Source organism: Stegodyphus dumicola, chromosome 9 (assembly GCF_044657685.1).
Source record: "Stegodyphus dumicola isolate Sdum_Otavi_A_Nest chromosome 9, ASM4465768v1".
Classification (NCBI taxonomy): domain Eukaryota; kingdom Metazoa; phylum Arthropoda; class Arachnida; order Araneae; family Eresidae; genus Stegodyphus; species Stegodyphus dumicola.
The window spans coordinates 142,472,775-142,495,264 of NC_140776.1; the positions used below are offsets into that span (position 1 = coordinate 142,472,775).

The 22,490-nt window shown below is 32.6% G+C and overlaps 1 protein-coding gene across 1 annotated transcript in view; it reads left to right on the forward strand.

Moving 5' to 3' along the window:
- LOC118203215 (uncharacterized) overlaps positions 1 to 22,490 on the forward strand; it is a 216,513-nt gene that overhangs the window by 1,073 nt on the left and 192,950 nt on the right. The gene's annotated exons all lie outside the window — the stretch shown is intronic.

Consider the following 22,490-nt stretch of genomic DNA (forward strand, 5'->3'; position numbering starts at 1 on the left):
CTTTCAATCACTTCGCGTTTTATTAAAAAAAAGTTTTTTTTTTTTTTTTTTTTTTTCTTATTGCAGTTAAGCTTTATTATGTGCACTGTTACTAAGGGGAGGATACGTGCGTGTATGTTATAAAAGTGAATCTAAAACGGTAGTTTATTGTATAATAATGAAGAAAACAATAAATGAACTGTGAATGAGTGATAAAGAAATAAAATAATATTTTTTAAATTATATTCGTGCTACAAAAGAAAAATTTTATATAGAATAGATTAAAAATTATATAATAAATCTCAGCATCAATGGAAGACATTAAAAACATGATGTAACGCATGCAAATTCATACATCATAATTTTTATTTACTCTTCTTTTTTATCATACATTTAGAAATCTTATATGCATGATATCGCGCAGTGTAATACTGAACGATAATGAAATACTGAACGATAATGATCACAAAGTCGTACTAGCACCACTGACGCCCATTGTTAGTGACTAATAAATTATTAGTTGAACATCCATCTTTCATGATTGTTGATATTTCCATATTTAAAGTCTGAAACTAAGCAATAATAACAGTGTAAATATTTTAACAGGTCACCATTCTTAATGATTAATGATTTTATGATGCTTTTGTAGTTTTGACTGCTGTATAAAACAATATTGATGATTGATGATGTTATGATATTTTTATAATAACCTTGCTACTTTTTTTATTATATTAAGAACATTTCCAGATTGAAACACTGGAATTAATACTCTTATGGAATTTGAAATTATTATCTTCCTTTTTAATCGTTGCCGTTATCAGGATCAGTTTCTGTATGCATGCATATTATGAAACGCATCTTCGCGTATGTAATATATTTAACTAAGACAGAACAATGCATTTCGTAAAAAACAGCTGGGAACGTTTTCGTGATGTTAAAAAAATATGAGAAGAAATTGTGTTAATTGTTTTGACACTGAAAAACAAAGACAGGACAATTGTTCCAAAAGCAACTGCGAAGTAACTCATATGCGTGTGAAAGGGACGCTCATTTTAGAAACCCTCAATTAGTTACTGTTTTTAAAAAGTCCGCTAGAAGACACCTTCCTAATTATGCGTTCAAGTTATTAAAAGTACCATTGGCGATCGTTTATCGCTCTTTTTGGAGAGCAAAATAATGTAAATAAAGAAATTAATGACAAATGAGTGAAAACGCATTTCCGCAAATATTGTTTTTATGGCCAGAGTATAGAGTGTTTTAAAGAAGGCATTTAAATTGCGGTGACCAATTAACATATTACTTCAATTCTTACCATTGTTTGATGATTATCTGAATCATCATAATGAAATTTTCATAAATTTTTCAAATAATGATTGATAATTTAAAATAAAACTTTTGTTATTGATTTAATAATTTATGAAAAAAAGAAAATCCATGACAAAATCGCGTCATTTTGACACATAATGGGCTATAGGAAAGCGAGATTTTACTCTACACACTCCATTTTCACATCGTCATGAAATGTACGCACTTAGCTATTTTACGAACTTAAAATAAATTTCGTGTCTCAATAAATCGATTAAATACGAATTTATTTAACAAAGGGAGCTTAACACCTTTTCAACGGGATTTTTTTCTAAAAAAGTTTATTTTTAAAAATGTACAGTTTATTTTTCTTTGATTTTTGGACACGTTAAACTTTCATCCTTGCAACTGCTTTTACAAAAAGAATTTTGGAAAAATGATAATATTTTGTATTTTTTAAAAAAATTTCTAATGAAGCTTTCGAGTACAATTCTCACATCTCACTTCTTAAAAAATGTGATTTTGGCAACAATTTTTCCTTTCTTATTGTTGCTGATAGATTTTTGATGAAATGGCATCATTTTGAATAGTTTCATTCTTTTAGAAATATGTGTTTGGCAACAATTTTTCATCGTATTTCTTATGTCAGGTTTTTGAGAGTGGCATATTTCATTGTCATTTATATATATATATAATACATTTTTATTTTATTTTTTTTTATAAAATTGTTCTGCAGAGTAAAATTTTTGAGTTGCTTTCATGTTATTTTTTGCTTATTTCACTGTTTCTAAGATATTGAAAAGTTTTGCATAATTTTTTTTCTTCAACGGAAATTTGGTTAATTTTTTAATTAGGATAATTAATATTTGTATTAAGGGATATAGCTTATTTCATTGTAATTTTTTTCTCTTGAAAATATAAGATAAAATATCACTAATTATACTTTGCTTTACAGAATTTTTTGTTTTTTGTATTCTTTTATGTTATTTATTGCTCATTTCACCGTTTTTAAGTTATTGAAAAGTTTTCAGTGATTTTTTTAGGAAACAAAGTTCTTAACCTCCTTTAAACCATTTGAGTTCTTAAAATTTTGCAAAGGGAAGTTGGTTAATTTATTTATTAGAATAATTAATATTTGTATTAAGGGATATTGCTTATTTCATTGTAATTTTGTTATATGTAATAACTTTTTTTTTTATGAAGTTGTTCTGCGGAGTAAAATTCTACGCAGTTTTTAAATTTAACTTTTGGTGTTCCCTTCAGCCATTTTTCCGGTACATTTAAAAGCCAGACGAAGGCTAGCAGCAAATCTGCTAGTAATCAATAAACCATGTATATTTTATTTGTTTATGGTTATCAATAAACCATATATATTTTATTTGTTTATGTTGATGAAGTTTGATTACATAATAGGGTAAAATCAAAATCACTGTGTCCGTTTTCCATCCGTCTTTTTATTGTCGATTGTACTGAATTCTGATTTTTTACGGATGTAAATTATTTATGCTTAATTATTGATAAAAAATCAATATCAAAGGCATCCGTTGGGTAGCAGACATTTTTTTTAATTTTTTTTTTTTTTTTTTTTCGTTTCTTCTTCAGCTTTAAAGGTAGCCGTTGGCGACAGACAGTTTCCTTTTCAATGCGGCAACCCTAAACGACGATCCGCATCCTACTGTGAAATTCGTGAGGGGACCCGCTTTGATAGCAATCTTTGTTTTCAGGGTTATTGTGGAATATTAGCCCTTGCTTTTCGCTTGACTCTCCTTCCCGCCTTCTCTTCGGGCTCATAATCAACTTCATTAAAGCTGTCTGAATGGTTGCAGTTTTCTTCGCCATGATTCTAAATGTCTTTCTCTTCCACAACTTAAAAGGCATCGAACTTTAAAGAGAATTTTTTATGCTGTCTTCTTTAAAACTAAAAGATGTTTCAAATTTCGCATTAAAGTATTCGAATCTTAATTTTATTCATGTGGCAATATTTATATTTTGATGCATTACAAATTTTACCTATCATAAAAACAGAAATATTAAAAAATAATACGGCGTATATTTATAGTAGTATTTAGGAATATTATTACAATACTGCTTCTTTGATAAGCATAGGTATGAAAATCCACATTTAATCCTATTGTTTAGTGTTAATGTGTCGAACCAATACCAGAAATTAGCGTATTTCGGTATTAGTTAGCATATCATAGAAGTTAGCATATATCGATATTAGCATATTAGTCAGTGAATCAGTTTAGGATTTTGTCAATGAAAATGTATTCTTAATTTCACATATTTAACCAAGCATATTTTTCTGCTTAAACTTTTGGTACTAATTTATTTGTTCAGTATTACAGTTTAGTACAAAGTCAAGATATCTAATTAAGCATAGTTATACCATTGCAAATTAAGCACAGTTATATTTCATCTCTTTCAAATCATGATTCAAGAAAAGTATGCAAATGAAATAAGAGTAAATTCAATCGACGTAAACCGATTTACGCCTGTATGGGCTAATTTCTGAAGTTGTAAAACTATTGAATAATTTTAATAAATAAGATTATGTCATAAAAACGTAAATAAATTCTTGGTGATGCTGAAGTATGTTATATGTAGTTTTCATCGTTTTCGCCGTGTGTAACATTATACGAACCAGCTTCTCTTAAAAAATCATTTATGAAACCAGCCCTCCCTTAGACAGATAACTTTCGTGTACGTTAATGTTTCTTTTTACGAATATAAACTAAGTTACCACGTGTTAGACGGGAATTTATACTTCAAATTAAATCTCTTTAAAAAGGAATTGCAATCTGAAAATTTCAACTAATATATCAGAGAGGAGTTTTCCACTAAAATTCGGTTCCAAACTAATATATTATGAAAATATTTCAAAAATAAAAAAGTATGCGGATACATAAAAAAATAATAGTTGTTACTGCCAAATCGTGAAACTAAATCTTTAATGTTGAATAACTTTAAAATATAACTGAAGAAGCTCAATTTTAAACTGCCCCTTTGCTTCTGCAATTCGTTTTTTAAAAGTAAAAGAATATACATATAAATATATCAAAATTCTAAAAATGAATATCACTATTTGAATAAAATTAAAAAAAGAAATATATATGTAATATATTCAGGAGCAGGAATTTTGATGGCGTAGAAGCGTTGATCCATAATGACTAGGAAATTGGAGGCAAAGGCAAATGAAATCTTCAGTTTTATTTTCAGCAAAATATTGCGGCTACACAACAAGTCGGCACATTAAATGTGCCTGTACCAAAAGGCTTACATTACAGAACTGAAAATTTGTCAGGAAGAATTAATTAAAGTTTTTTAGTTCTAAGAGGCTTTGTCCCTGAAGGACTGACGATCTTTTGCGATTTTGCGTTGAATCACTATGAATGTCCGTTTCACTTTTCAAACTGTTGCCACCAAATGTTAGAGTCCTGCATTATGTTTGAAGAAATTAAATAATGAAAAATCTGCATAAATGTATATCTGTTTCTCGCATTGTGATAAAACAACGGTACCTAGAGCCATCCAATTTTGAATGACGTAATCCTCCTACGAATATGGGCATGTGGAAGACCAAATTTGAAATTTGGAATTTGTTTTATGATCGATTTCATATTTTGTAAAACTTTAACGAATTTTTGATTAACAAACTCAAGGATTTCAAAACGAGCAATGCCAACGTTGTACAGAAAAAACATTTTAATCTCCAGTGCGTGAGTCTCTGTATCGGAAATTCTAAAGATATGCTCATTTTAAAACTATTTTGCGATATTGCTGTTGAACTGAATTTTATTGTTTAAGTGCAAAGAACGTGGTATTTAATAAATAAATGTAACACACAAAATGTTAAAAAAGCGTCCCCTTAGATGTAATTTAAAAATCTGATTTTTTTTTTTTTTTTTTTTTTTTTTTTTTTTTTTTTTTTTTTTGTTGGATGACTAGTAACATTTTACAAAATTCCCATGTTGTCGTTGAGAATATTAAAAAGACGTATTATAGTAGTGTAATCTAATATAACCCGAGAAAATGGAAAAACTATAGATATATCTAATGTGAAAAGCAGCAAAGCATATTATATGCTGCTTTATAGCCATTTTCGTTCTCATTCTTGAAAATTTAATCGGTTCCCGAATTCTTGCTTTTTGCAGTCATGCTAAATTCGAGTAAAAATACAACTTCTATTTCATTTCATTTGTTTTAAGCGTAGTATACTTTATTTCGAAAGAATATTATTTATAACACTTACTCAATATCACATACTTTATTTTATACGGTATTTTAATTGTTTAAAATTTAGGTGAAATTTTATGATTTTTTTCTTTTGTAAATTGTAAAGGATTCATTTAGATTTTTTTGTGTCAGATTTCTCTTTTACATTCGGATCCATTAAAAATAAGCGAAAGAGAAACATTTTAGCCACAGGAAACAGATCATCGGCTTCTTTCTTTATTTTCCTCAAAGAATTTTCAGATAAATATAAGGCGAATTGGAGCCACAGCTGCGCGACGTTATGATAATATCGTCGATTGAGCGATTTATGCTGATGTTAACCGAGTCCGCAACTACCTCATTGTTCAGCCATGACTTCTTTAATCGGGCACTGGAAATGAGAAAGTGAAAGTGCATTTACCAGTTAACACTTGCCAAATAGCTGAACTGAATTACTGGGTAACGTTTGACTGACTGTGAATAACAAAGTATGAAAACGGTCGGCCCAGAACGAATGGTGCTATTCATAACCATGTCGGAATTCCAGGAAAATCGTTTTGATTCTTGAATTGAAATCTATTAGCCACGCCACCTACAGTGAATAAATGGAAGCACTCAGTAACCAAGAGAAGAAGCGACGTGAATGGACCACGGATATAAATGCGTTGAAAAGTGCCATCTGTTTAGGGCTAAGGAAGATTGAGTTTATATAAATACTGCATTTATAAGAATTTACGGATTGTCGAGAAAGGAATTTAGGAAAATAATGGCATCCTTTCGCTTTTTTATTATTGTTATAACAACGTCTTCCGCGTTCTTTGGATTCAGAAAATAATACTGTACTTGACAAAAACTGTCACGTAGTTTTCATAGCCATTTTCTTTCCTGTAGTTTACATCGCATATATTCGCAGAAATATAATCTTAACAGAATTATGGTACTTACCCCTTGTACTGAAATTTATTAAATATAAGTAGCATGGATGTAGGCTATTATAATGATTTTACTGATTTTTATAGAAGAAAGCACCCAAAGAGTTATTTGAATGTGGTATAGCACATAAGGGCTATGAGCCTAAGGGGGAGAAGTGCTCTAATGAAAGACTTTCTGTTCGTACTCGCGTTACGCATAGAAAAAAAAAAAAAAAAAAACACGAAAATCAAGCATGTGGCCACCCTGCTTGCTTACATTCGAACTTGGGTTGAACTACTAGTATTCAGGTGGTCTTAAACATTTGGCCACTGGTGGAGATCTGGTGTCAAAATGATTTGAATCGTGTTTTTTTTTTTTTTTTTTTTTTTTCCCTTGACTTATAAATTTACCAGGCTATTTACCAGGCTTAACTCATTTAAAATCACACAGTTTGAAAGTTCAGCTCAAATTACAGCTTTCAAGTTAATTGCATCTAAATTGCTGCCAAATTTAAATTTATGATACCAGTATCATTTATATGATCACTGCCAGTGTACAAGCCCAATAACTTTCATTAACAGATTTAGTCCTTCCAGGAAATTTCCTCATTAGCAAAATCCATATCATGCTATTGATAAATTAACGCTGTTTTGGTAACTTCTTCTTTTTAGTTAGTACCAAAAGTAATAAAATACAAGGCATGGTTTTGCAATCCTTGTTCGAAACATTCTTTTCAACTTACTTGAAGTTTTATCACGCCACCTATATGGAATAAATGTGAATTTCATCTCCATTTTTCGTTATGTGCTGCTTTCGAGAAAAATATTTCAAATCGAAATTTTGGAAGATCATTAGAAAAAGAACTTGTTCAAACCCTTTCTGCAGAGGCTTGAATACAGTTTCATTTGAAGAATCTTTGTTTATAGGTGCTAGAAACCGAAAAATAGATTTGCAAAAAGTTAAGTTTTACAGATTTCTCATTTAGGAAAACCTGAAGACTGCAGTGTTGAAATGTCGGCATTGTATCAGCAGGAATAAAAATTTAGAACGTATTTTCAAGCAATTCAATCCATGTGAAACAATCAAAATTGACTATGTGCTATATTTTATACCATTCTGCTAACGGTAGAGGACACGTTTATTTAAAGATAAGATATTTTTTAATAGCGGACACTTGCCATTTTCCGGCTTTCGCCCCTTTTAAGGCTAGAAATGGTGGTCATTTTATTATGTAGCCACCTAACAAGCGAACTTAATGTTACTCCTATGAGAGGCGAGACTATTTACATCCATGCCTTCTCCGGAATTCGAACCCGGACCATTTGGTGTCGCAGTTGGCTCCTCTAACCAATATACCATCTAGATAAGTAGTGTGTGGATAGAAATAAGAGTAAAGAAAGGCTAACAGTTTCATTAGTAACGAATTTGAATGGCCCTGATGACAGTACAGATCTGCAAGAGAACATTCAGAAGTTTTTGTATAAACATTTTTTAAGCGTTAAAGGAGTTGTGCTGTTTATTGTGAGTAACAGTACATCCCATTATTTTGTACCAAATTCAAACCCAGTTGATCGTAATATTTCTGCTGCCAAATAGCGCTAGAATTTTAAAATCTGGAGAGCAACTATTCAAGATATGAAAATCAGCTAATGAAAACTGGTTCTTAAGGATATATTGTAGCAATTTTTAATGACAAAGAATCCAAGGTTTTTATTTTAGATCTAATATTCTATAGCAGTAAAAGGTACAATCTCTAATATCCACATGCATTTTCGAATTGTTATACGTGCATGGTTTTTATTAATGCAGAGGTAAATCTTTAAAAGAGACGTTAGACAGCAATAGTTCACATTCTCCATTTGTCTCAACATCTTCAAAAGCTTGGTTATGATGTTCCGGATGATTTAGAAAGTGTTAGGGCAGATAACGACGTTTAGATCTGCCAAGCGTATAATTCTGACTGTGCTATTCTTGAAACAGTCTGTTAAGCAATGGATGTTCATGAGGCGTTCGATGTTGAGAGAGATGATCCTGCTAACAAAAAAAGCGACGGTATAAAGCATTAGATATTTTAGACGTTTAAGATTTCTAATGATAGCAATTGGTGTTAATGAAGAACATTTCAAAAATCTTAGTAGTTTAGAGACAGATTTTAAAATCAAAAGGAAAACATTCGTATTTTGCTGATTTCTTCAAATAATTTTCCCTTTAATCCAAATTTCTGTGCCATAGTGTACGTGAATAAAAACATCTAAATAATTTTTAAATGGATATCACCATTTAAAATTTTAATTACACTAGTTATATTAAATCATATGTTGAATATTTAAAATTACTAATTCGTAGCCAGTGTTTTTTCCCTGAAAATCTTTTTTTATCTGTACTGTTGTTGTACAACAGTTGTACCCTTGTTTATGTCTTTTCCCGCATATTAGATTATCCCTCTTATAAGGTAATTTTTCCCAAGTTCTTATAGGTTACTTTATTTATAGATTTTCTGTGATAAGCATATCTGAATTTGAATTCATTCATTTAACAAACAACGCTATGTCAAAAATATATCTCGATATATAATTTCCAAACATTTCTGAAATCCTTATTGAAAAATCAAGTGAGAAAATTACAAACTTTGTTCACAAAATTGCTTGCCCGTCGTTTATTTCGCAACCGTTGGTCTGAGGCGTGTACTTTCCAGTTACAAAGATGTTTCATGCCATGCATATATTCATGTTTTGGTAATTTTAAGTTTTAAAAAATCCATTTTTTTTTAAACTTACGGAATCTAACTTGGTACCTGTACCTCCGGTTCTTATGCTTTGCTTCTGTAACTGCAACTTCTGGTGATACAAATAAATCTATCAGTCCAATTTAAATCAAATGTTTAACAATAGTGAAGTACGTAAATACAGTGGTGGCCAAAATTGTGGACACTTTTGGAAATTTTTATGTTTTTGAACTTTGTATGCTTATAGAAAATGTTACATTTCGCAAAATGCAAACTTGTATATATCATTTTAAAGAGAATTTATTGCTGAATTCAATACAAAACACAAAATTCAATTATTTGCAATACAAAAAAGTTATACTTTAATATAAATAAAAAATACAGTTATGAAGTGGTTTGTAATGTCTAGCTTTCCTGGCCAATCACTGTTCTTGTTCTGAGAACCAATCAAATGTTAGTAACTGCCAGTAGAAGCTGAGATCATGTTTACACTTGAAACAATTCATTATTTTGCTTTGTTCTGTAAAAGGAGGACCTGTTTCTTATACACTGCAATTACAAGTAGGAATTTTTGTAAAAATTTTTAATATTTAGTCAAGAAGCAATGACATCAAATAAAAGAGTAGATTGGACACCTAGAAAGAGATGTAATATTATTGTGTTACGAGAAAGTGGTCTTTCCTATGCTGAAATTGCAAGGCAGGTGGGTGGTTCAGTGACTACATCTGGAGTCCGAAAGTTTTGTTCAATAAAGACAAATTCAATAAAATACAAAGAAGGAAAAGGCCGAAAAAGGTGCACCACATCTATTGATGACAGAAGAATAAAAACACCATGTCTCCAAGATAGAAAAACACTATGTCTCCAAGATAGAAAAATGTCATCAGCGGCCATCAGAAGTGATCTGAATGATGCTGGTGTTTCTGTCAGTTCAAGAACAATCAGGAGAAGATTAACAGATGTTGTACCGAGAGATAGAATTCCACGAAAAAAGCCTTATCTTAATTTTCAGCAACGAAAAAAAGACTACAGTGGGCAAAGGAACACATCAATTGGACAGATGATCAGTGGTCACAAGTTATATGGAGTGATGAAACTAAGATATCGTTATTCGGTAGTGATGGGCGAAAGAATATGTAAGACGTAGAGCAGGAGAAAAGCTACATCCCGACTGCATTCAAGCAACTGTGAAGAACCCAGTTAGTGTTAATGATTTGGTCATGCATGTCAGCAGATGGTATTGGTCGCCTTCATGTCATTGATGGGACACTGAATGCCAGAAAATACATTGACACTATTCTAGAACCAAAACTTCTACCTTACATCAGAGATCGCTTTCCCAACAATGCTTCAGTAATAAATTTTTCAGCAGGATTCTGCTCCTTGCCACACGGCCAAAATATCGAAAGAGTGATTTCGTACAAAGAGCATTAAATTGTTGTCATGGCCAGGCAACAGTCCTGACCTCAATCCTATCGAAAATTTGTGGCACCGTTTGAAAACTCTTGTCCGAATGAGGCGCCCATCAAATAAAACTCTTCTCAGCTCAATGAAACGTCGATGTGAAGCTGTAATCCAAAATAAAGGGTACCCTACTAAGTACTGATAACTCACTGCAATCATCACTATCTAATATATATCGATAACTATTATCGTTTAATTTTTTTTGTATTGCAAATAATTAAATTTTGTGTTTTGTTTTGAATTCAGTAATAAATTCTCTTTAAAATGATATATACAAGTTTGCATTTTGTGAAACGTAACGTTTTCTATAAGCATACAAAGTTCAAAAACATAAAAATTTCCAAAAGTGTCCACAATTTTGGCCACCACTGTAAATAGTACTGCAAGTTGGCTGACTAACTCTACCGGAACGTCAGAATTAAATTATCGCTATCGAGGAAAACGCAAAGCCGAACAATTAAAACTATCAGAGCTGACAGGTAACTAACAAATAGCGTGCACCTGATGTCAGACACACTCTGTGTATTAAAATCCAAAGACATAAATTATTATACTAATTCTAAACACTGGCTGCTGATGGAAAGGAGAAGTTATAGTAAAGGCTGAAATTATAAACAGCTGGTTAGTTGACATAAAATCCCATACGCGCCTATTATGAGAAATCGAAATGTAGAAGTTTGTGTCCCGTACGACAAAAAATGACAGATTGATTAATAAAAAAATTACTGATTGATTAACAATCTCAACGATTTCAAAGCTAGCACTGGCAACACTGTCGGAATAAAATATTTTATCTCCAGTGCGCGAAACTGCCTATCGGAAAAAATGTAAAGATATGTTGTTTTTAAATATTTTTCGCCCAAAGGAGCATTAGGCCGCATGCTCTCGAAACGGCTGTCGAAACGTGTACGTGTGTGTAAATGAAAAAAAAAAAAAAAAAAAAAAAAAAAAAAAAACATCTCTTTCGGCTTAATGTAAAATCTGAAAGCGTTCGGATATTTTTTTTTTTTTTAATGCCAAAACGGGAATATTTACGGCATTTGAAAAATTTTTGTAACTGGAAGTATACAGGGAGGTCAACGGCTGCAGAAATTATGGCTAGGTAAGGAATGTTATATATACCGTGTATAATTCTCTCTAAGTACTGAATGCTTTCTAAGACGACCATGCATTGTTCCAGATATTTTGTTCTTCTATTGAGGTAGTGGTATTAGAGAGATGATGTTTAATACCAATACTTATATATGCTTTCTAAAATGCAATGACTTTCAGAGGTATGTTTCTGAAAGAGGTGGTCACCCCGAGAGGATTCACAAAATATGTCCGTTACATATTTCGACCGGCTGAGCTAATACATTTCTGAAAAATGAAAATCATCGTAATTCGAACCCATCTATTCTTCGGCAAATAAATGGGTTTTATTGCCGGAAAATGCGAAAGCGTTATTTTAAATAGCTATCCGAGAAAAACTTTTGAATGATATTGTCTAAGAAGTAGAACCCATTCAAGGATCCTGCATTTTTATTTTCTAATCGTTTGCTGATCGTTTTAAGGCGAAACGTATATTTTTCTGAAAAAAAAAATTCGAAAATTGCAAAGCCAAATTTTTAATAGCTTTTCACAAATTCGAAATATTTCGTCTTTCTGCCTTTATTAATGTGTGTTAAATTTAAACTTAGATTAATATTTAAGAAGAAAAGTCTTTAAATCCAACGAAATTGAAAAGAAAGGAGGAGCAGTAAAAGGTTATATTTGTGTTGCGCTCAACATTTTTGTTAAAACTTTTCTCTCTGTGAACTTCTTTCGTACCCACGAAATTTGAAAGCTTTTTATCTGAATTGGACACATTTCTTCTCCGGTTGAGTCGCTTTAAACGATATCACACTGTGAGAATTTGTATTACAACTTTGTCAATTTGTTCCCACGGTCCTTACGATTATTTATATGTTTTTGTTTTTCGCTTCTTTTAGCTCACAAATTCTCGTGAGACCCCGCCAGTGGGAATGGGATACTAGAAGGAGATTAAAGCCTCTTAAACGCATTACATCATGCAAGGAGAATGTGTACTCTCTCCCTCTCCTGCTTTCTGTGAAATTTTCCAAATATATTTTTAAAATTCTGGTTACAAAGTCCAAACGTTTGATAGTATATGTTACTTACTACTATCAAACTTTTATAACGAAAAGCAAATTATATATTATATAGTAAATAGTGTACAATACGTTGTTTTCGTTGTTTCATTAATATTGTGGCCAACGTCCATGGCATAAATGCAGTAAATAATCTGCATAAAGTGTAGTTGCTATACAGGATGATTGTAAAATATCCGGCAAAAAGTATAAAGGCAGGTAAAGGAGACTCAATTCAGCAGATTTTTTTTAATGGAATGTATGCGCAGAAACGGCACTTGAGGTGATGCACGGTGCTGTTGAGATCGGAAGATGAAAGCGACCAGCTAGCGTAAATCGTCATTCCCCGTGCTATTTCAAACGCATGTTTCGTTACACGAACGGGGAGCTCACCGATGAAATGGAACAGCTACTCAAAAAAAGTACTCGGAAATCGATTTTATAGCTCCTTTGAGTAGCTACTCCATTTTATTCGCTCCGTTATTATCAGTTCTGTGTCATATTTGAAATAATCCACATATCCTAAAATGACTTTTAGAGTGCAAAAAATTTACGGTATAAAATAAAGTTCTGATAACCGCTTAGGCCTACTGTCCAACGACAGGGATCGGGATTCCCAAATTCAAAGCCCCGAGAATCATTTTGTAAGAAGATATCCGAGAATCAGTTCGTAATATAACACTTCGTGTATCCGAGAATCACCTCGTAATGCTAATAATCCTGTTTCTCTCTTATAATGATGCCACTACAGCAATGGCACCCACTGGCGGCCGAACGGATAAAAGAAACCTGAGTATTGATAGTACGATAAGAAAAAAGAAAACTGAGTACTGGTCTCAGATACGAGAATCATTTCATAATGTTAATAATTCTGTTTCTCTCTTATAATGATGCCACTACAGCAATGGCACCCGCTGGCGGCCGAACGGATAAAAGAAAGCTAAGCAGTGGTAGTTCGAGCCGGGTTCAATGCTTGAGATCCTTCAGTTTCAGTTAAAAAGTGTTATCCATAGAGATATCCTCCCAGTTTGGCAGATAACACTTCAGTGCTTTACCATAGTCCAATAATCCAGTTCAAATCCTAGGGCTCTAAAGTGTCTTAATCAGTACCTGTATAAACTGCAAGTATTCGGCTTTCTTATGTCGATCACGAACATTATGTCAAATTAATACCGACCTTATTCTTTTCTTTAAAAAAAATCGTGCATCGTACCACTTCATCGAACTTAATGTCATTTACTTTGAATCCTTTTGTGAGGAATACTGGAGATTCATACGCATGCGCCGAGACATGTTAGTATTCGTTTAGCCTATTCTGTATTTTTTTTTCCTCCTGCAAACAGCAGAAACTCACGTAACTTGTTTGGGGTATTTAATAATTTACGGAAGAGGACCTCTTTACTTTTGTTAACTAGACCGCAGGCAGCATCACTGACTAAGAAAAATGCTGTTAGACAAGTCTCTCATGAACCCGCACATTTGTTTGGATGAGTCAGTACATTTCATGTAATTTACAGTAAGCTATGAACGTGGCTTGCATGCATGTGTGTCATGAACAAAAATTATTGGAAGTGCTCATCAGTATGAGTGATTCCTGGAGTAACCAAAATTATCAAAAATAAAAAACAAAATTAGAGAGTAAAAAAAAAAAATCTGAAAAAATTTCAAATTACGTCCAAAGGGGCGTTTTTTTTAACGTTTTGTGTGTTACCTTTATTTATTAAATATCATGTTCTTTGGTCTTAAACCATAAAATTCAGTTCAATAGCAATGTCGCAAAATAGTTTTAAAATGAGCATATCTTTAAAATTTCCGATACACAGTTCCGCGCGCTAGAGATAAAAAGGTTCCCCCCCCCCCCTCCGTAGAGTGTTGCCATTGCTCGCTTTGAAATTCTTGAGCTTGTTACTCAAAAATTCGTTAAAATTTTATAAAATATGAAATCGATCATAAAACAAATTCCAAATTTCAATTTTGGTTTTCCACATGCCCATATTCGTAGGAGGATTACGCCATTCAAAATTCGATGGCTCTATGTACCATTGTTTTATCACAATGCGAGAAACAGACATACATTTATGCAGATTTTTCGTTATTTAATTTCTTCAAATATAATGCAAGACTCTAACATTTGGTGGCAACAGTTTGAAAAGTGAAACGGTCATTTATAGTGATACAACGCAAAATCACAAAACGAAAACAATAGTCCTTCAGGGACGAAAAGCCCTTTTGTCCCTGAAAATAATGTTTACATTTTAGTTTGATTCAACCATGCAGTGAATTCTGAACTGGAAGTAGTAATTAAGGTATTAATTCTTTTCCTACTGTGGCAAACAAATAATAAAGAAAATAGTAATTTCAGAATAGTTGGTTCAAGGGATCCTTTCCAATATGTCATTGGTTATTTTAAATGAATTGCATGGGAAATGTCTTTACTTTTATGCTCGTGTAGCAATGACATTCAACTGCATATATTAGTAGCTTATAATTCCGTTTGTTAATAGTTAATTTCCATGCGCTTGCTACGATGGTCCATGAGTCAATTCCATTGGAACTGACTCATGAATTATCAGGGGATTCTTCCGTCTGTGGACAACGATCTTGGACCCATGTGGTGAGGGAATGACTTTGGCCAGCTCCATTCCTTTTTGATCGAGAATATTCATGAAGGTGAGATAAAAACTGAAAGCACGACTGTTCCTCTGCTATTATCATCTCGAGAAGACTTTTAAATCAGATCTTAAGTATCGCTTTTCGGCAAAGACACTAAATGCGCATACATTATCCGAGATTCGAACCCAATTTCAGCAGCATGCCAATTTTCTTTTTCTTACTGCCCAAGCAAAACTATTATTATGTAAATTTTTTTTTTTTTTTTTTCGTTTTGCGTGAGTGTGTAAAAGTATTGTATTATATAGGCTTTGTATATGGGCATCTGATATATTTTCTGTACAAAATTTTGACTTCAGGAATGTTCTAATGAATTTTTCAAAAACATATCTGGATTGTTATGTTACGATATCATACCATTTATCATCCACTGGACTTGTGCTATCTTTGCACGAAACATAAGATGTTAAATTTATTTTAACGCTGCCTTACAAGTATTCAATTTTCAGTATGCTGCCATTACAGGTATCCTCCCAGTGATATAAGATCCAGGTGATATAAGATTTTTAATTTATATTTCAAATCACAAAACGTTATACTGTATTAAACAAACTAAGCCATTTGAAAGTGGCAAACGTATTTGTTAATAATTTAAATGTTTATTTTTAATTTTTAATAATTTAAATGGAGTAATCTCTGGTTTAACTGAAGTATTACCGCGAGCAATGGTAAGGGAATTAAATTGCACTCGAATTATTAATTGCACTCCAATGTTAATTCGAGTGCAATTGAAAAGCGTGTATTGTAATTAACAGAAAAATACTATTAGCAAGTTTCCTATTTTCAAGCAGTTTAATGGGAAGAATAAATCCATTTGGCTGAGTATAATCTTTCTAAAACCATCATTAATCTAATTAATAAACGTCACTAGAAATGAAAGAACTAAATTATAAATGTCATTATAGAATAATATTTACTGGATGGTTAGGTTATTTAACTATAGCACAGCATACGAGGACCTGCTTTCGTGGATGACTTAAGAGGGTTTCAAGCTACGTATGGGGAAAATCAGCCATGCAGCAAGCCGTTTGCGTGGGTTCGAATTCGGGATGAACTATAAATATGAAGCAGTCTTAACCATTCGGCCACTGGCGAGGGACATTTACAAAAGAATGTGACAAACGTCATTGACATCAAATTCAAGAAAAAATATTTGGCTAAAACTTTTTGATTTTATTACACAGTGTTTATATATTCCAGATGATATGCGATTAAATTACATTTTGTTGACGAGAACAACTCCTAAATACTATGACATCATCATCATCTGATACTGGTGCTAACGATGCTCTTTTTTTCCATGCATTCTTTGTAGACAGTTCTGTTTTACGCTGATTGCTTTTTGATAGTACATTTTCTATCGTTTCGCAATAAATAAACTGATATTTTTTTTAATCATGACCTGGTTAACTGGAATGTGATTGAAATTTTAAAAAGTGATAAATAAATGAAAAGTTTTTTTTTTTAAATAAGCTTTTATTTTAAGCTTATAAAATAATTAATGAATTAAAAAGAGAAAAAATCGCATGGTGTAATGAGAAGAAGTGATTAAACAAGGTCTTCACAAAATTCATCTACAATTTTACATCACGAATAATACAATCGTCAATATAATGCGATTATTCGATTTCGTTATTTAGAACCTATGCTTTTATTATTCTAAATAACGAAATCGAATAATCGCATTATATTGACGACGTATAAAGCCTCTATCTCTATACATTTATCAAAAGCACTTCACGCTTGTATTATTCGTGATGTAAAATTGTATATGAATTTTATAATGAACTTATTTAATCTTTTTGTTCCCATTAAACTATAGGATAAATTATTATTCTACTTTTATTTCATCAATTATCGCATAAATTTTAAATAGAACCTTACGTTACAAAAAAAGAATTTTTTTTTTTTTTTTAAATTTTCATCTTTTAAAAAGGCATTTTAACTTACAGCTTATCCACCTAATCATTTTGTTGAAAATTTGCAGCTATAACGTAGCTAATAAGATATGTTTTTAACGTTATATACGATATATCTCAATAGAGCATCGTTTTGCTTTTTTTTTTTTTTTTTTTTTTTTAATCCTTTACCTACAATAGAGCCGTACCGGCAGAATAAAATAAAGAAATCAAACTCGCGGTATAAAAACTTTTACGTCTGGACCCTGATTTGGAGGCTCGTCGAGATCATCAAATTCTTCGCATTTTCGGCTCGCCGAGGCCTAAAGGGGGATCGAGGGTGAGCATAAACCACATGACCTCGAGTGCCCTTCCAATCGCCTCCAGTGAATTAAACTCCGGATTACAGGCGCCGACCCAGGCGTAGCGAATCTCAGGCTTCTTGAGCTTGCCTTCTTTTATGAATGCTGCTGTGACAATCTGTTTATATGATATGACTGATTTCTGAGGCACTGCATTACTTTTGTCAGGGCATACATGTTGTGAATGGCATTCCAGTTTGCAAAAATAATGAAAGAGACAGTAAAAATAAACGGACGGACACGTTGTCCTCCGTGTATAAGCTGTGTCCCACTTTTATTTGGAACTTGCCGGATTTGCTGTCTCTTTCGGTGGTATTTATTTCTAGCGGTTATGAAATATGACAGACGGATTGGGTTTAGTGCAGTCGCTGTTTGGTTTCATTTGCGAGGAGGATTAGGTAAGAGTGCCTAAATAGAAGTTAAATCCGGCTTACCCGAATGCAGGCAGATTTAACTAGGAAAATAAAATACTGTTAGTTCTGGATGAATCTAAAACACACGTTCAAAGTAGGTTAGGGTTGGATGCATTTTAATAAATAAAAAATGTAACTTGTTGAAGAGGAGGGGGATATCTTGGTAACATTGGTTTAAATTTATGGTCAGTTTTATTTGAATGCTGGAACTTCTTAGCATATGAAAGGTGTGTTATTGTTTCCAGTTTCCGAAGAGAATTAGGCATGAAAATTACGCTCTTGTGTGAGAAGCAACATGAAACTGCTTCTAACACAAGTGATCTCTCATTTTCAATCCACACTGCATTAGTACTTTTTTTTTTTGTGTGTGTGTGTGTGTGTGTGTGTGTGTGTGTGTGACAAAGAAAATTATTAAAAAATAATATGTACTCCTAAATAATAATTTGTTTTAATGGCAACGTGTTTTATTAACAATTACACTGTTAGACTAGAATAGAAGAGAAACACAGCATACGAGGTTATTACACTGTTAGTGTAGTTAATAAGATATTTGGGATCTACTGAGAGGAAGCAAACACTGTTTTCAGGACGACACATTTTCCGGTATTCAGTGTGTGCCGGCAGAAAGTACCTGGCCTGTGGGTTAACACCAGCTGAATGTGCCTGGTGTCACATTCTGCCGGCGTTATCTCCTGTATATATGCAACATAAATACGCGCCAGCTTGCTCTAAAAGTCCTCCATGAAAGCATCTCGCTCGACACTGGCCGATTTGGTAACAGCGCTGAATACTGCTCGCTGAACCCGCGTTCCAGTCTGCGCAGATGAGTTAATTGCTAAAGTATTTTCATGTTCTTTTCCCCTCTTGAATTGAATCAGTTTCCTCTAGAAATTCTTTCTAGATGGTATCCCTCCCTTTTCCTCTCCCTGCATGACGCTGACAGCTTTCATGCAGTTTGCCTTTTCAAATAAACTACTCCATTATGAATTCAATCCAATAATTAAAGATGAAATATGATTTCGACAACAGTAGATTGATTACTTAATTGATATGTAATCCATCTTTTTTTTATTATTTTCGGCAAGTTTTGTTTAGTAATTTCACCTAAAATCGCATTAAACACATTATTAATCATTACCAGGAGAAGCTTATCTGTGCCTGAATATGAACTTTGCTATATCAGAAGGCCGTGATTTCTTTCGAACGAATTTCCAGTTTTTATTCTTACACTTTGAAGGCAACTGTTCACATTAAGATGGAAATATCTTACATATTCTGTCATACACAGATTCATTGCCTGAGAACGGGAACACTTGCGATATTTTTGGCGATATACTCCATGTCTTGAAATAGGGATTACTTTTGTTTCATTTTTCGGCAAATCTATGCCGAAAAATGAAATGCCTGCATAATGAATGCTAAATGCAGTGAAAATTAATGCGAAATGACCAGGTTGCATCTCAAAGCTTTTCGCGGGACAAGGGTCATTAAAAAGTTAGCGGAATGCAGATATGCAGTTGTTTTTGTTACAAATCTCACATGTCTGTATGAGAATAAGTCCGCGAATCATTATCGTGCCATGGAGTACTAGATTGCGTACTGTGATTGCCCAGAGCATTGCGCACTATGCAATTGACAGTCCGACTTCTGCTCAGTTCTGCCTCAGTTTTGAAGAAGAGCACTCCGGGGGACAGATCCGGGGATTTCCTACTCTTCTTCCTCTACCATCAACCTCTCGAGAGAACTTTCGGCTCGCCGCATTTTGAGTGCCCCCATGCCGCACATGGCACTATACATTTACAAAGATCCGTGCCTTCTCCGGGATTCGAACCCGGGCCTTTGGTACGGCAGTGAGCGTCGCTAACCACTTAACTGTCTGGACGGCATGCAGATATATATACTTACTGTAACTACTCTGATGATGTTAATGATGATGATAAGCTGATGTTGAAATATGAAATAGGGAACTTTCTTAACTATTCCTTACCCTCCCAAAAAAGACGAAGTAATGATTCCCCCCCCTAAAGTTCGAGACAGCTTCTAAGGTTACCACAATCCTGGCTAAGGAAGCAAATGTCATTCTTTGCGGTGTATGCCAGGTAATACATAAATACTCAAAAATACAGAAAATGAACTTTTTAAAATTATGCAGTTTAAGGGCATTAAACAGTAGAAAATAATTTATTTAGCTACTACGAAGTTTTTGAGAAATTGCACTCTTTGATGAAAAAGTTTATTGGAATACAGACAGTAATTTAATAAACAATAAAAGAGATAGACTGGAAATGATACATATAAAAATGTTACATTCAGTTCGTTTAAATTTCTGTTTGACAATTTTGATTTAAATTCCTTTTTTGATAGTAGTCCTACGATTTTTAGTTTTAGTCACATATGACCAAAAATATTGCGATAGCTAAAGAAAAATATTTATGCCATTTTAGTGCATTTAACTGAAGCCGTGCAATTTAAAATCTTTTGTATGCACAGCGTTGCTATTACTTCTGATTTGTATGCATTTCACTAAAGTTAAGTTTGTCGAAATTGAAATCTTTGCAACTGATAGAGTTAGTGTATGTGCGTATCCGATCTATGCTGATTTTGAGGTAACTGAAGCTCTTGCTTCGTATAAAAAGTGTCAAAGGGAGCAAAATTCGGATATAAAATAAATTAAACAAATATTTAAAGGGCGCAGTTAGGTCTCAGATATTACAATATGCCGGCACGGCTTTGTTGAGAGTAAATACTTCTTTTTGCATATTAAAAAAATCTGATGTGTACACCACATGACTTCCTTGTACGGAATATTAAATTATATGCATTTTTTCTTGCATTTCATTTAAACTTATTAGATTGAATTAAACCTACTTCGCCGACACCGCATAAACCACAATAGAATAAATGCATTCTTTAAAATTCACTTTGTTTACCATAGCGACACTCTGGCGCTAGGTTCACTTAACAGTATTATATTTCGTTCATATTATAACTCAGAATGCACAAAATTTATATCATTTAAAGAATTATCTAATCGTTGTCACATGTTCTATTCAAATATTATAAATATACGTTTCAAATACACGTTTGGTGCGGCCGATTGCAACCAAAATACTAGGTGCAGATCTACATGTTATAGCAGTTCTATATACAAAATTTCAACGTTCTGAGGCTACTCGTTTTTGAGTTATGCGAGATACATACGTACATACGTTCGTACAGACGCCATGAAAAATTCTCTTCAGAATTCATTTTAAAGCAGTTTTATAATTTTTTTGGAGGAAAAGTGTTTTTTATTCTGTCCTTACCTACAGATATCACGGAAATACATCGTTAAATTGCATTTGAAAGAGGTCAAAATGGGATATTTTCGTTAAAATATGCTGCCTGAAACTTTTCGCGATTACAATACTTCCTTTTTACTTCGTACAAGGAAGTAAAAAGGCAAGAAAATAAAAATAAAAAAAAAAAAAATAACATTTAATGTCGAGGTTAATTTTTTTTAATTTATATTATATATTTTTAAATTTATATATATGTAGCTAATTACATTTAAAAAAAAAATATTTCCAATGTTTGTTTGACTTAACACCTTGCAGGCTTCAAGCCGAAATATGAAGAATGCATGTTAAGTATTTTTACATATTTAATACATTATTTCTCTTCGTCACTGTAATTTATTTTCCTTTTCTCTACAAGAATCAAACTCCTAATATATAAATATGCATTTCCTGGCCTTTCTATTACACTATGGAACATTTACAAGTATTATTACGTTACGAAAATACTTATAAATGCTAAACAGTCTTTGTAACATAGGTGAAATTTTCCGTTGAAAATCCCATCACCTTCACGTCACACTTCCTGTAAGTGAAATGACTAACAGACAATCATGAAAACACCAATTCCATTTCCTACAGCGCCAAGTACGGTTACCTAGTAAACGTGACTAATCCGTTGATCACGTCTTAGTACTTTGGCGAGTAACGCGAGAATTGCGCCAACTCGTGGTAATTGGTAGGTTTAATTTACGTTTTCAAAAGCGTTTTAAATTGTAATTTGATGATTGCAGTAATTAGGTGTTTCCTCCCTTTCCCTTCCATTAAGATTTCTATTTACTTCGTTACTTATGTGTAGATAGATGAGAGTAAATATTTGATAATTTATTTATTTTAATGAAGTACGTATAATCGATTAAATTTCTATTTCTGCTAATCCCTCAACGCAGAATATTTCTTTAATAAAACTGAAAATTAATATCTGTATAATCATTCTATCTTTTCTTTATTCAAGTTTTAAAAATTATAGTAGATTGTATATCGTGTGAAATAACGAAGAAAATTGTTCTTTTTAATAGAGTTTGTATTAAATTATTTAATTTTGGCAAAGTGTGCCGATGCAAAAGGCAAACCCTTGTTCAG